We start from the raw sequence: 14,159 nt of genomic DNA, 5'->3' as shown, positions 1-14,159 counted from the left end.
TTCACGCCATTCTCCTGCCTCAGCCTCTCCGAGTAGCTGGGAGTACAGGCGCCCGCCACCACGCCTGGCTGATTTTTTTGTATTTTTAGTAGAGACAGGGTTTCACCGTGGTCTTGATCTCCTGACCTCGTGATCCGCCCGCCTCGGCCTCCCAAAGTGCTGGGATTACAAGCGTGAGCCACCGCGCCCGGCCGACCCGACTTTTTATACTAATACATTACTTCAGGTCCCATCCCACATGTCACCTCCTCAGCAAGTCTTTCTTTCACCTCTGCTACTCTTTTCCATATATACATTTTTTTTCAATACACTTTTCAGAGTCAGGGAAATCCAATCCAAGTTCACAGACTTTACTGCTTTCTTAACAACCTATGAAAAGTCAAATCATATAAATGCACCAAACTGAATAGTGTCACTGTTACTTTTATGAAGTGTTATCCTGTAGATAAAAAAAAAAAAAAAAAAAAGCTGGGCGCGGTGGCTCACGCCTGTAATCCCAGCACTTTGGGAGGACGAGGAGGGTGGATCACCTGAGGTCAGAAGTTCAAGACCAGCCTGGTCAACATGGTGAAATCCCATCTCTACTAAATATACAAAAATTAGTCGGGCGTGGTGGCAGCTGCCTGTAATCCCAGCTACTCGGGAGGCTGAGGCAGGAGAATCGCTTGAACCCGGGAGGCGGAGGTTGCAGTGAGCCAAGATTGCACCATTGCGCTCCAGCCTGGGCAACAAGAGCGAAACTTGGTCTCAAAAGAAAAAAAAAAAGAAAAGAAAACTGCTTTGCACCGATTTGCAGAAAAAGAGACAATGAACTCCCTCTTGTGGTGAGGATGGCATTAACATCCACACGTAACTCCTTTAGGGTGTGGATTTCTGAATTGTGCTGAGATCTCCAGAATTTACAGCAAGTGATGGTCAGTTTAAAATATTCTGTGCCTTCAATGAACAGATGGTGTAGCAGGTTAGGGAGAAGAGAAGCAAATAAAATGGATGAGGTCCTCACTTAGGATATCACAATCTCTCCTGGAAGACAATTTCAAATGAATAAATCAAGGAACATGAGAGAGCCACAAGGGAGTTCAACCTGAAGTCCAGTTAGACTCCTTGAAAGGGAAAGCTATTTACAGAATACTTCGGATTTAGCTGCGGAAATGATTTGATGGGTCAGTGGTGGTGGAGTGAGGTTGAGACCGTTTAAAATAGGTGACGTAAACATGTGAAACCTCAGACACAGAGCCCTTGGTGTTAACCATGATCTGTTGAAAGTCAGAAGAATGAAGCAGAGGGAATTGTTGGAAGCTCACATTTGATTAGCTTTTTTACATATAACAATGTGTTGACAAGGCCAGGAGCGGTGGCTCACGCCTGTAATCCCAACACTTTGGGAGGCTGAGGTGGGCGGATCACGAGGTCAGGAGATCGAGACCATCCTGGCTAACACGGTGAGACCTCGTCTCTACTAAAAATACAAAAAATTAGCTGGGCGTGTCGGCGGGTGACTGTAGTCCCAGCTACTTGGGAGGCTGAGGCAGGAGAATGGCATGAACCCAGGAGGTGTAGCTTGCAGTGAGCCGACATGGCACCACTGCACTCCAGCCTGGGCAACAGTGCGAGACTCTGCCTCGACAACAACAACAAAAAAAAATGTGTTGATGTAGAAATTATTTATTGACATCTTTTTCTCAAACTAATAATTATTTTGAAGGGTTTTTTTTTTCCACCATGTAAACGTAACCAACTCCTAGGAGTTTCCATGTGTATATACTTAAATGTATAATATGTGTAAAAGTTCTATCAGACTTAAATCATCCATTTATCACACTTTAAACACCTATGAATGACCAGCCTGGGCAATATACCAAGACCTAATTTCTACCAAAAAAAAATTTCTTTCTAATGATCCAGGCATAGTGACATGTACCTGTAGTCCTAGCCACTCCAGAGGATGAGGTGGGAGGATTGCTTGAGCCTAGGAGGTTGAGGCTGCAATGATCCGTGATGGCGTCACTGCACTCCAGCCTGGGTGACACAGTGAGACCCTGTCTCAAATAGAAGAAAATGTCAAATAAGATGAATGTCATTGCTTAAACTCTTCCACACAGAAGAATTTATCAAGATGGTCTTCAGAGGTAATATCATGAGGAAGCAGTACAGTGCAATGAGGAAAAAACAACAAAAAACAAGTGAAGGGGGCAGAAGACCTCAATTCTACTCTTTACTCTCCCTAGATGTGAAACAACCTTGGGCAAGTCACTGCGCCTCTTTGAGCCTGTTATTTCATCTGTAAAAAGCTGAGATAATTAATATATCATAGATAATGTAGTGTTCTTAGTAGAAACTGAAACGGCACTCTGAGATCAAACTCATTAATATTCCTACAACAAAATGAGTAAATACCTGAAACAGAACAAAAAAGCCAATAAATAGCCTCTTATTTCTTGATGTCAGGTTCATGCCTACCTTACAAAAAAGAGTTGTCAGAGCTTTTTGGTTTGTAGAACTGAAGAAAAGGGACTGTAGACTCATGGAAGTGTCTAATGGCAGAAAGTCAGATTTGTCAAAGATGAATTTCTGAAATTAAAACATTTTATTTGGGAAGAAATACTTGTAATTCAGGGCATACACACAGACCAAGTGGTCTTTGGTATGTCTGAAAAACAGAGAACATTGGCGGTTTCATGAAAAGAAGTGTTACATATGGTTCTTCAAGAAAGTTCATTGGCACTAGTAAGGTTTTTGGGAGTTGGAAAGTTCTGATCGGGAAATGATGGCAATGAGTAAAACTATTCTTAGAGTCACAGCAAGTTGTTTCAGTAACTATTAGATAAAACCGGTTTCAGGATACAACTGGCTGTTTCAGCAGCTTGGCAAAGAATGACAAACTTGGAGCATTGGTATGTGCCCTGAGTGCTTTTCCCCCTTGGCCTGTTGACTCTTATAGTTGAGTTTGGCAAGAATGACCCAATTTATATGATCAACATTCAGTTTGCTAATTCACAACGAAACACTTTTCTGCCACTCCATGACTAATGTTTTTAAATAGCCCTCAGCCTTTGGCTTGAACTTACCAAAGGACTTTTCAAACTAAACCATGTCCACTCTTTTTTTTTTTTTTTGAAAGAGTCTCGCTCTGTCGCCTAGGCTGGAGTGCAGTTGTGCAATCATGGTTCATTGAAGCCTTGACCTCCTAGGCTCAGGTGATCCTCCTGCCTCAGCCTCCTGAGTAGCTGAGACCACAAGTGCATGCCACCATGCCCAACTAATTTTTATAGAGACAAGGTTTTGCAGTGTTGCCCAGGCTGGTCTCAGACTGCTGGGCTCAAGCAATCCACCTACCTCAGCCTCTCAAAGTGCTAGGATTACAGGCATTAGCCAAACATTTAAAGAACTAATACCAATCCTACTCAAATTATTCTGAAAAATAGAGGAGGAGGCCAGGTGTGCTGGCTCACGCCTGTAATCCCAGCACTTTGGGAGGCCGAGGCGGGCAGATCACGAGGACATGAGTTCGAGACCAGCCTGACCAACATGGTAAAACCCCGTCTCTACTAAAAATACAAAAATTAGCCAGGCACGGTGGCACGTTCCTGTAATCCCAGCTACTCAGAAGGCTGAGGCAGGAGAATCGCTTGAACCTGAGAGGCAGAGGTTGCAGTGAGCTGAGATCGCACCACTGCACTCCAGCCTGGGAGAAAGAGCAAGACTCCGCCTCAAGAAACAAAAAAATAGAGGAGGAAAGAATACTTTCAAACTCATTCTATGAGTCCAGTATTACCCAGATACCAAAACCAGGCAAAGACACATTAAGAAAACTATAGGTCAATATCCCTGATGAATATTCATGCAAACATCTCAACAAAATACTAGCAACCGAATTCAACAACACATCAAAAAGATAATTTATCATGACCAAGTAGGATTTATCCCAGGGATGCAAGGATAGTATGTGATACATCATATCAACAAAATGAAGGACAAAAACTATATGATCATTTTAATAATGCTGAAAATGCATTAGATAAAATTTGACATCCCTTTATAATAAAAAACCTTAAAAAAAACCGAGTATACAAAGAACATACCTCAACATAATAAAAAGTCATATATGACAGACCCACAACTAGTATACTGAATGGAGAAAAACAGCCTTTCCTCTAAAATCTGGAAGAGGACAAAGATGCCCACTGTCACCACTGTTATTCAACTTAGTACTTGAAGTCCTAGTTAGAGCAATCAGATAAGAGAAAGAAATAAAGGGCATCCAAACTGGAAAGGAAGAAGTCAAATTATCCTTCTTTGCAGATCACATGATCTTATATTTGGGAAAAACCTAAAGACTTCACAAAAAAACTACTAGAACCAATAAATTCAGTAAAGTTGCAGGATACGAAATCAACATATAAAAATCAGTAGCATTTCTTCAGAACAAGGATCACTGGGAGAAAAAAAATTAAAATTAAAAAGCCAAAAATGAATAGCATTTCTGTATGCTAACAGTAAACAATCTGAAAAAGAAATCAAGAAAGTCCTCTTTACAATAGCTACAAATAAAATAAAATACCTAGGAATTAATTTAACCTAAGAAGTAAGTGAAAGATCTCTACAATGAAAACCATAAACCACTGATGCAAGAAATTGAAAAGGACAAAAAATGGAAAGATATTCCATGTTCATGGATTAGAATAAATATAGTTAAAATGTGTCTACTTCCCAAAGCAACCTACAGATTAAATACAATTGCTATCAAAATATGAAGGACATTCTTCACAGAAATAGAAAAAATAATCCTGAAATTTATATGGAACCACAAAAGACCTGGAATAGCCAAAGCTATCCTGATCAAAAAGAACAAAACTGGAGGAATCACATTACTTGACCTCAGATTATACTACAGAGCTATAGTAACCAGAACAGCATGGTCCTGGCATAAAAACAGATACATAGACCACTGGAACAGAATAGAGAACCTAGAAATAAGTCTATACATTTACAGTGAACTCATTTTTGACAAAAGTGCCAAGAATGTACATTGGGGAAAGGACAGTCTCTTTAGTAAATGGTGCTGGGAAAACTGAATGTTCATATGCGGGAAAAAGAACCTAGACCCCTATCTCTCACCATATACAAAAATCAGATCAAAATGATTAAAGTTTTTTTTTTTTTTTTTTTTTTTTTTGAGATGGAGTCTCGCTCTGTCGCCCAGGCTGGAGTGCAGTGGCGCGATCTCGGCTCACTGCAAGCTCCGCCTCCTGGGTTCACGCCGTTCTCCTGCCTCAGCCTCCCAAGCAGCTGGGACTACAGGCGCCGGCCACCTCGCCCGGCTAATTTTCTGTATTTTTAATAGAGACGGGGTTTCACCGTGTTAGCCAGGATGGTCTCGATCTCCTGACCTCGTGATCCGCCCGCCTCGGCCTCCCAAAGTGCTGGGATTACAGGCATGAGCCACCACGCCCGGCCAAAATGATTAAAGATTTAAACCGAAGACCTCAAGCTATGAAACTACTGAAATGAAACATTGAGGAACGTCTCCAGGACATTGGAGTAGGCAAAGATTTCTTAGATAATACCCCACAAGCATAGGCAGTGAAAGCAAAAATGGACAAATGGGATCACATCAGGTTAAAAAAGAAACAACACAGTAAAGGAAACTGTCAACAAAGAGATAACCCATAGAATAGGAGAAAACATTTGCAAACTATCCATCTGACAATAGATTAATATCCAGGATATATAAGGAGTTCAAACAACTCTAGAGAAAAAAATCTAATAATCTGATTTTAAAATGAGCAAAAGATCTGAATAGACATTTCTTAAAATAAGACATACAAATGGCAAACAGACATATAAAAAAGTGCTCCACATCACTGATCATCAGAGAAATGCAAATCAAAACTACAATGAGCTATCACCTTCCCTCAATTAAAATAGCTTTTACCCAAAAGACAGGCAATAACAAATGCTGGTGAGGATGTAGAGGAAAAGGAACCCTTGTACACTGTTAGTGGGAATGTAAATTAGTACAACCACTATGGACAACAGTTTGGAAGATTCTCATAAAACTGAAAATAGAGCTACCATACAATCCAGCAATCCCACAGCTGGGTGGGATTGGAAATCACTATATCAAAGAGAAGGAAAGGAAATCAGTACATCAAAGAGATACCTGCACTCCCATATTTATTTATTACAATAGCAAACATATGGAATCAACCTAAGTGTCCATCAATGATGATTGGATAAAGAAAATATGTTATATATACACAATAGAATACTATTCAGCCATAAAAATAATGAAATTATGTCATTTGCAACAACGTGGATGTAACTGAAGGTCATTGTGTTAAGTGAAATAAGCCAAGTGCAGAAAGACAAACTTCACATGTTCTCACTTATTTGTGGGAGCTAAAAATTGCAACAGTTGAACTCATTGAGATAGAGAGTAGAAGGATGATTATCAAAGGCTGAGAAGGGTAGAGGGGGTGGGGAATGGGAATGGTTAATGGGTACAAAAAAAAAGAGAAAGAATGAATAAGACCTAGTATTTGTTAGCACAACAGGGTGACTATAGTAAAAAATAATTTAGTTGTACATTTTAAAATAACTAAAAGAGTATAATTAGAATGTTTGTAACATAAAGGGTAAATACTTGAGGTGATGACCCCATTTACCCTGATGTGATTATTATGCACTGCATGCCTCTTTCAAAATATCTCATGTAACCCATAAATATATACATTTACTATGTACCCACAAAATTAAAAATAAAAAAGGAAGTGAAAAAAATTTAAATTTTATTCATATAAGTTTATGTAAGGCCAAGACACAGTGGCTCACCCCTGTAATCCTAGCAGTTTGGGAGACAGAGGTGGGCGGATTGCCTGAGCTCAGGAGTTCAGCCTGGGCAACACGGTGAAACCCCGTCTCTAGTAAAATAAAAAAAAATTAGCCAGGTGTGGTGCCTGTGGTCCCAGCTACTTGGGAGGCTGAGGCAGGAGAATCACTTGAACCCAGGTAGCAGAGATTGCAGTGAGCCGAGATCCCGCCACTGCACTCCAGCCTGGGTGACAGAACGAGACTCCATCTCCGAAAAATAAAAATAAAAAAAATTTATGTAGTACTAGTGTAATTTTGTAACATGGATATATTTGCATAGTGGTGAAGACAGGGCTTTGAGTGTATCCATCACTGGAAAAAAGTACATTGTATTCATTAAGTAATTTCTCATTGTCCCCTCCCTTCCCACTCCCCACCCTTCTAAGTCTCCACTGTCTATTATTTCACACTCTATGTTTATGTGTACACATTACTTAGCTCCCACTTACATGTGAGAACATGCAGTGTTTGTCTTTCTATGTCTGAGTTGTTTCACTTAAGATTGGGCCTCCACTTCTATTCATGTTGCTGCAAAAGATATAATTTTATTCTTTTTATGGCTGAATAGTATTCTATTGTGTATATATAACACATTTTCTTTATCCAGTCATCTATTGATGGACACTTAGGTTGATTCCATATGTTTGCTATTGTGAATAGTGCTGTGATAAACATACAAGTATAGGTATCTTTTTGAAATAATGATTTCTTGTTTTTTGGGTAGGTACCCAATAGTGGGATTGCTGGATCAAAGGGTAGTTCTATTTTTAGTTCTTTGAGAAATCTCTATACTGTTTTCCATAAAGATTGTACTAATTTACATCCCCATCAACAGCATATAAACATTCCCTTTTCTCTGCATCCTCACCAACATCTGTTACTTTTTCCTCATTTTAATAATAGCCATTCTGACTGGTGTAAGATGGTATCTCATTTTGGCTTTAATTTGCATTCCTCTGATGTTAGGGATGCTGAGCATTTTTTCATATGCTTGTTAACTATTTGTGTGTCTTCTTTTGAAAAATGTCAGCTAGGCATGGTGGCTCATGCCTGTAATTCCCACACTTTGGGAGGCCAAGGCAGGAGAATTACTTGAGGCCAGGAGTTTGAGACTAGCCTGGGCAACATAGTGAGACTCTCTTTTTTTTTTTTTTTTTTTTTTTTGAGACACAGTCTCACTCTGTTGCCCAGGCTGGAGTGCAGTGGCGTGATCCCAGCTCACTGCAACCTCCGGCTCCTGGGTTCAAGCGATTCTCCTGCCTCAGCCTCCTGAGTAGCTGCGATTACAGGCACGTGCCACTATGCCTGGCTAATTTTTGTATTTTTAGTAGAGACATGGTTTCACCATGTTGGTCAGGCTTTACTCGAACTCCTGACCTCATGATCTGCCTACCTCAGTCTCCCAAAGTGCTGGGATTACAGGTGTGAGCCACCACACCTGGCCCAACCCTGTCTCTTAAAAAAAAAATTAACTTGGTGTCATGGCATGTGCTTGTAATCCCAGCTACTCAGAAGACTGAGGCAGGTGATCTCTTGAGCCCAGGAATTTGAGTGAGCTAATATTGTACCAGTGAATTCTAGCTTGGGTGACAGAGGGAGACACTGTCTCTGAAAAAAGGAAAGAAAGGAAAGAGAAAGAAGAAAGAAAGAGAGAAAGAAAGAGAGAGAGAGAGACAGAAAGAGAGAAAGAAAGAAAGGAGAGAGGAAGGAAGGAAAAGAAAAAGAGAAAGAAAGAAAAGAAAGAAAGAAAGAAAGGGAAAGGAAAAGAAAGGAAAGGAAAGGAAGGAAGAAGGAAGGAAGAAAGGGGGAGGGAGGGAGAAAAGAAAGGAAGGAAGGAAAAATGTCTATTTATTTCCTGAGACCACTTTTTACCTTTTTTTGTTTTGTTTTGTTTTGTTTTGTTTTGTTTTGTTTTTCTGAGACAGAGTCTCTCACCCAGGCTGGAGTGCAGTGGCGTGATCTCAGCTCACTGCAACCTCTGCCTCCCAGGTTCAAGTGATTCTCCTGCCTCAGCCTCTTGAGTAGCTGGGATTACAGGCACCTGCCACCACACCTGGCTGATTTGTGTATTTTTGGTAGAGATGGGGTTTCACTATGTTGGCCAGACTGGTCTTGAACTCCTGACCTCAGGTGATCCGCCTACCTCGGCCTCTCAAAGTGCTGGGATTACAGATGTGAGCCACCACACCCAGCCTTTACCACTTCTTAATGGGGTTGTTTTTGTTGTTGTTGAGTTGTTTGAGTTCCTTGTATATTCTGGATATTAGTGTTTTGTTAATGTATAGTTTGCAATTAATTTCTCCCATTCTTCAGGTTGTTTATTCACTTTATTGATTATTTATTTTGCTGTGCAGAAGCTTTTCCATTTACTTAAGTCACATTTGTCTATTTTGTTATTGTTGCCTGTGCTTTTGAGGTCTTACAGGCATTTTTTGCCTAGACCAATGTCCAGAAGAGAATTCCTTAGATTTCCTTCTAGTATTTTTATAGTTTTGGGATTTACATTTAAGTACATTTTGAATTGATTTTTGTATATGGAGAGAGATCAGGGTCCAGCTTCATTCTTCTCCGTATGGCAATCCAATGTTCCCAGCACCGTTTATTGAAAAGGGTGTCCTTACCCCAATGTATGTTCTTGTTGACTTTGTAAAAAACCAGTTGAATGTAAATATGTGGATTTAGTTCTAGGCTCTCTATTCTGTTTCATTTATTTCTGTATATATTTTTATACCAGTACCATGCTGATTTGATTGCAATAGCCTTGTAGTATAACTTGAAGTTAGGTAATGTGTTGCTGTCAGAGGCATTAGAACCAGAGCGACTCCATTCTGAGGGCTAGGAAAGTGAGGCTGGGAATTGCTGGGCTTCATTCCCGGAAAGTTAGGCATAACTAGCCTCTAGATGTTTACAGTTAAGGGAATAAATTAATAATGTTTATTAAACAGATCCAGACTTGGTAGTGTCCAGATATCCCAATATCTAGAGAACAAAGGCATTTCTAATTTTGCTTTAAAGACAATAATATAGATTCTCGCAAAATAGAGTAATTAAGAAAATTAATCCTTTATCATGAACCCTTGTAGCAGAGCACATCTGCCCATATATACAAGCATCATTGTACTTAGGGTGGATGCGTTCCTCCTCTTACTTACAGAAACATCCAACTCTTTCTGTGGAGTAGCTGTTCTTTCACCACTTTACTGTCTTAATAAACTTGCTTTTACTTTGCACTGCAGACTCGCCTTGAACTCTTTCTTGCAGGAAATTCGAAAACTTTCTCTTGGGGTCTGGATTGGGACCCCTGTCCTGTAACATTGCCTCCAACTTTGTTCTTTTTGTTTAGGATTGCTTTGGTTATTCAGGCTCTTTTTTGGTTCTATATGAATTTTAGGATTGTTTTTCCTAATTATGTGAAAACTAACATTGGTATTTTGATAAGAATTGCATTGACTCTGTAGATTGCTTTGGGAAGTATAATCATTTTAATGATATTAATTCTTTCTGAATAATTAATGAAATTAATTCTTCTGATATTAGTTCTTTCCATAAGCATGAAATGTTTTTTCCATTTGTTTGTGTCATCTATAATTCTTTTAATCAGTGTTTTATAGATTTTTTCTTGTTGTAGAGGCCTTTCACCTCCTTGGTGCAATATATTCCCATGTGGGGTGGGGTGTTATTTGGCACCACTTTTGCTTTCTTGATTTGGTTCTCAGCTAGATTGTTATTGGTGTATAGAAACACTGCTGACTTTTGTACATTGACTTTGTATCCTGAAACTCCTGAATTAATTTATCTAATCTAAGAGATTTTTGGTGGAATCTTAAGGGTTTTCTAGATGTAAGATTATATATCACTGAACAGGAATAATTTGACTTCCTCTTTTCCAATTTGCATGTCTTTTATTTCTTTCTCTTGCCTGATTGCTCTGGCCAGGACTTCCTACACTAGGGTTGAATAAGAGTGGTGAAATTAGGCATCCTTAATCTTGTTCTAGTTTTTATCATTCAACTATTTCCCCATTCAGTATGATGTTGGCTGTGTGTTTATCATGTGTGGCTTCTATTATTTTGAGATATGTTCATTCTATACCTAGTTTTTTGAGCTTTTATCATGAAGGATGCTGAATTTTATCAAGTGTGTTTTCTAAATCTGTTGAGATGATCATATGGTTTTTATTCTTCATTCTGTTTTTGTGATGTGTTACATATATTAACTTGTGTATGTTGGACCATTTTTGCATTCCTGGTATAAAACCTACTTTATCGTGCTGTATTATCTTTTTAATGTGCTGTTGGATTCAGTTTGCGAGTGTTTTGTTGGGGATTTTCACATCTGTGTTCATCGGGGATATTGGTCTGTAGTTTTGTTGTTGTATCCTTGTCTGTTTTTGGTATTAGGATGTTACTGGCCTCATAGAATGAGTTAGGGAGATTTCCCTCCTCTGTGATTTTTAGGAACAGTTTGAGGAGTATTAGTATAGTTCTTTTTGTATGTTTGGTATAATTTTTTTAATGTTAATTTTTAAATTTTTATTTTTTTACTTAGAGATGGGGTCTTGTTATGTTGGCCAGAGTGGTCTCAAACTCCTGGCCTCAAGCAATCCTCCTGTCTCAGGCTCCACAGTGCTATGATTACAGGCATGAGCCACCACATCTGGCCTATTTGGTACAATTTAGGTATAAATCCGTCTGGCCCAGAGCTTTCATTTTTGGGAATTTTTTTATTGCCGATTCAATATTGCTACTTATTATTGGTCTGTTCAGGATATCTGTTTCTTCTTGGTTCAATCTTGGGAGGTTATACGTTTCAAAAAAACCTTTAGGTTTTCTAGGTTGTGAGCATATAGTTGTTCATAGTAGTCTCTGATGGTATTTCTGTGGTATTGGTGTAATGTCTTCTTTTTAAATTCTGGTTTTGTTCATTTGAATCTTCTTTTTTTCTTGGTTAGTCTAGCCAGCAGTTTATTACTTTTGTTGATATTTTCAAAAACCAACTTTTTGTTTCGTTGATCATTTGTGTTGTTTTTTAGTCTTGATTTTGTTTAATTCTGCTCTGATCTTTGTTATTTCTTCTTTTCTGCTAACTTTGGATTTGTTTTATTCTTGTTTTCCTAGTTCCATGGGGTACCATGTTAGGTTGTTAATTTGTGATCTTTCTACTTTTTTGACAGAGGCATATAATTCTATAAACTTCCCTCTTAGCATGACTTTTCCTATATCCCAGAGGTTTTGATATGTTGTGTTGCCATTTTTGTTCATTTCAAACAAAATTTTTATTTTCTGTTTTTATTTCTTCTTTGACTCAGAGATCATTCAGGAGCACATTGTTTAATTTCCATGTATTTATACAGTTTTCAAAGTTCCTCTTGGTATTGATTTTTAGTTTTATTCAGTGGTCTGAGAAGATGCTTAAAATGATTTTGACTTTAAAATTTGTTGAGACTAGTTTTGTGGCCTAACATATGGTCTACCTTGGAGAATGTTTCACGTACTGATGAGAAGAATGTATATTCTGCAATTGTTGGGTTCTGTAAATGTCTGTTAGCTTCATTTGGTCCAAAGTCCAGCTTAAGTCCAATTTTTTTGTTGATTGTCTGTCTTGATGATATATCTACTACTGTGTGTGAGGTGCTGAAGTCCCCTACTATTATTGTATTGCTATCTATATCTTTCTTTAGGTCTAGGAATATTTGCTTTATTAATTTGGCCTCTCCAATGTTGGATGCATATATATTTAGTATTATTATATTGTCTTGCTGAATTGATTCTGTTATCAGTATCTCATGGTCTTCTTTGTCTTTTTGTACTGTTTTTTATTTAAAGTCTGTTTTATCTGATACAACGATCACAACTCTTGCTCACTTTTAGTTTCCAATTGCATGGAATATGTTTTTACACCCCTTTACTTTCAGTCTATATGTGTCTTTATAGGTAAGGTAAGTTTCTTGTAAGGAGCATATAGTTGGACCATATTGTAAAAATTCATTCCACCAGTCTATATCTTTTAATGGAACCATTTAATCCATTTACATTCAAGGTTAATATTGATATGTGAGGTTTTGTTCCTGTCATGTTGTTAATTGTTATCTAGTTGGGTTTTTGTTTGTTTGTTTTTAGATGGAGTCTCACTCTGTCACCAGTTTGGAGTGCAGTGGCATGACGTCGGCTTACTGCAACCTCTGCCTCCCAGGTTCAAGTGATTCTCCAGCCTCAGCCTCCCAAGTAGCTGGGACTACAGGTGCCCACCACCACACCCAGCTAATTTTTGTATTTTTAGTAGAGATGGGGTTTCACCATGTTGGCCAGGATGATCTCAATCTCTTGACCTCGTGATCCACCCGCCTCAGCCTCCCAAATTGCTGGGATTACAGGTGTGAGCCACTGTGCCTGGTCATCTAGTTGTTTTTATAAATTCTGTGTTTCTTTCTTTTTCTCTGATGTTTGATTTTCTGGTTTGGTGGAATTCTTTTGTGCTGCCATTTGATTTCTTTCAGCTCAGATTGTGTGGTCTGACCCCAGCCCATAGGGGAGTAACACAGAGGCAGGGATTGTGTTAAGGATAAAAACCCCCTGGTCTCCTTTATTCTCTGTACACTTGCGATCTTAATTGACGCAGTGACACCCTTCTGCAAAAAATAAATTGCCTTGCTGAGAGGATTAAACTTTTGCCTGAGTGCTGGTTTTACTTCACGGCACTGAGCATTTATTCCTGGAGCGTTTTATATCCAACAGTAGGATAGAAGAGACACTGCTGCCTTCCTCTACAAATACTAAACTACAGTCTAATAAACTATAGGCACCAGAATGCAGTGCAGCACCAGCACACATGTCTAATTGCAGGATCTGAATTTCATTCTGTGGTTTGGTTTCCAAAGATTTCACAACGCCTACTACGGCCAAGTTCCAATCCATTTCCCTATATGCCACATGACACTATCTCACTATCTGTAAAAACTACTGTTTTTAATAGAAACCTTTCAAAAATCTGACATTCTGGTGGAGCACTTCCCAAAATAAGCTTTAGATTACCTGAAAATTAGTAATGTGCTACAATTGGCTGGGAAGAAAAGAAAAGCACTTCCAGGATTTTTTTTTTTTTTTAGAAATGGGGTCTTGCTCTGTTGCCCAGGCTGAAGCACAGTGGCGAGATCATAGGTCATTGAAGCTTCGAACTCCTGGGCTCAAGGTCTTCCCACCTCAGCCTCCCGAGTAGCTGGGACTACAGGTTCAGGACATCACGCACTGCTAATGTTTTAATTTTTAGTACAGACCAGGTGTGGCTAC

General features: G+C 38.9%; 1 pseudogene; it reads left to right on the top strand.

The window, feature by feature from the left end:
- The first annotated feature begins 5,197 nt into the window (after positions 1–5,197).
- On the top strand, positions 5,198–8,247 carry LOC115836975 (annotated as a pseudogene).
- Positions 8,248–14,159: the final 5,912 nt, after the last annotated feature.

This window comes from Nomascus leucogenys, chromosome 10 (genome assembly GCF_006542625.1).
Source record: "Nomascus leucogenys isolate Asia chromosome 10, Asia_NLE_v1, whole genome shotgun sequence".
In the NCBI taxonomy this organism is placed as follows: Eukaryota; Metazoa; Chordata; class Mammalia; order Primates; family Hylobatidae; genus Nomascus; species Nomascus leucogenys.
This window is presented reverse-complemented; position numbering and strand designations above follow the sequence as displayed.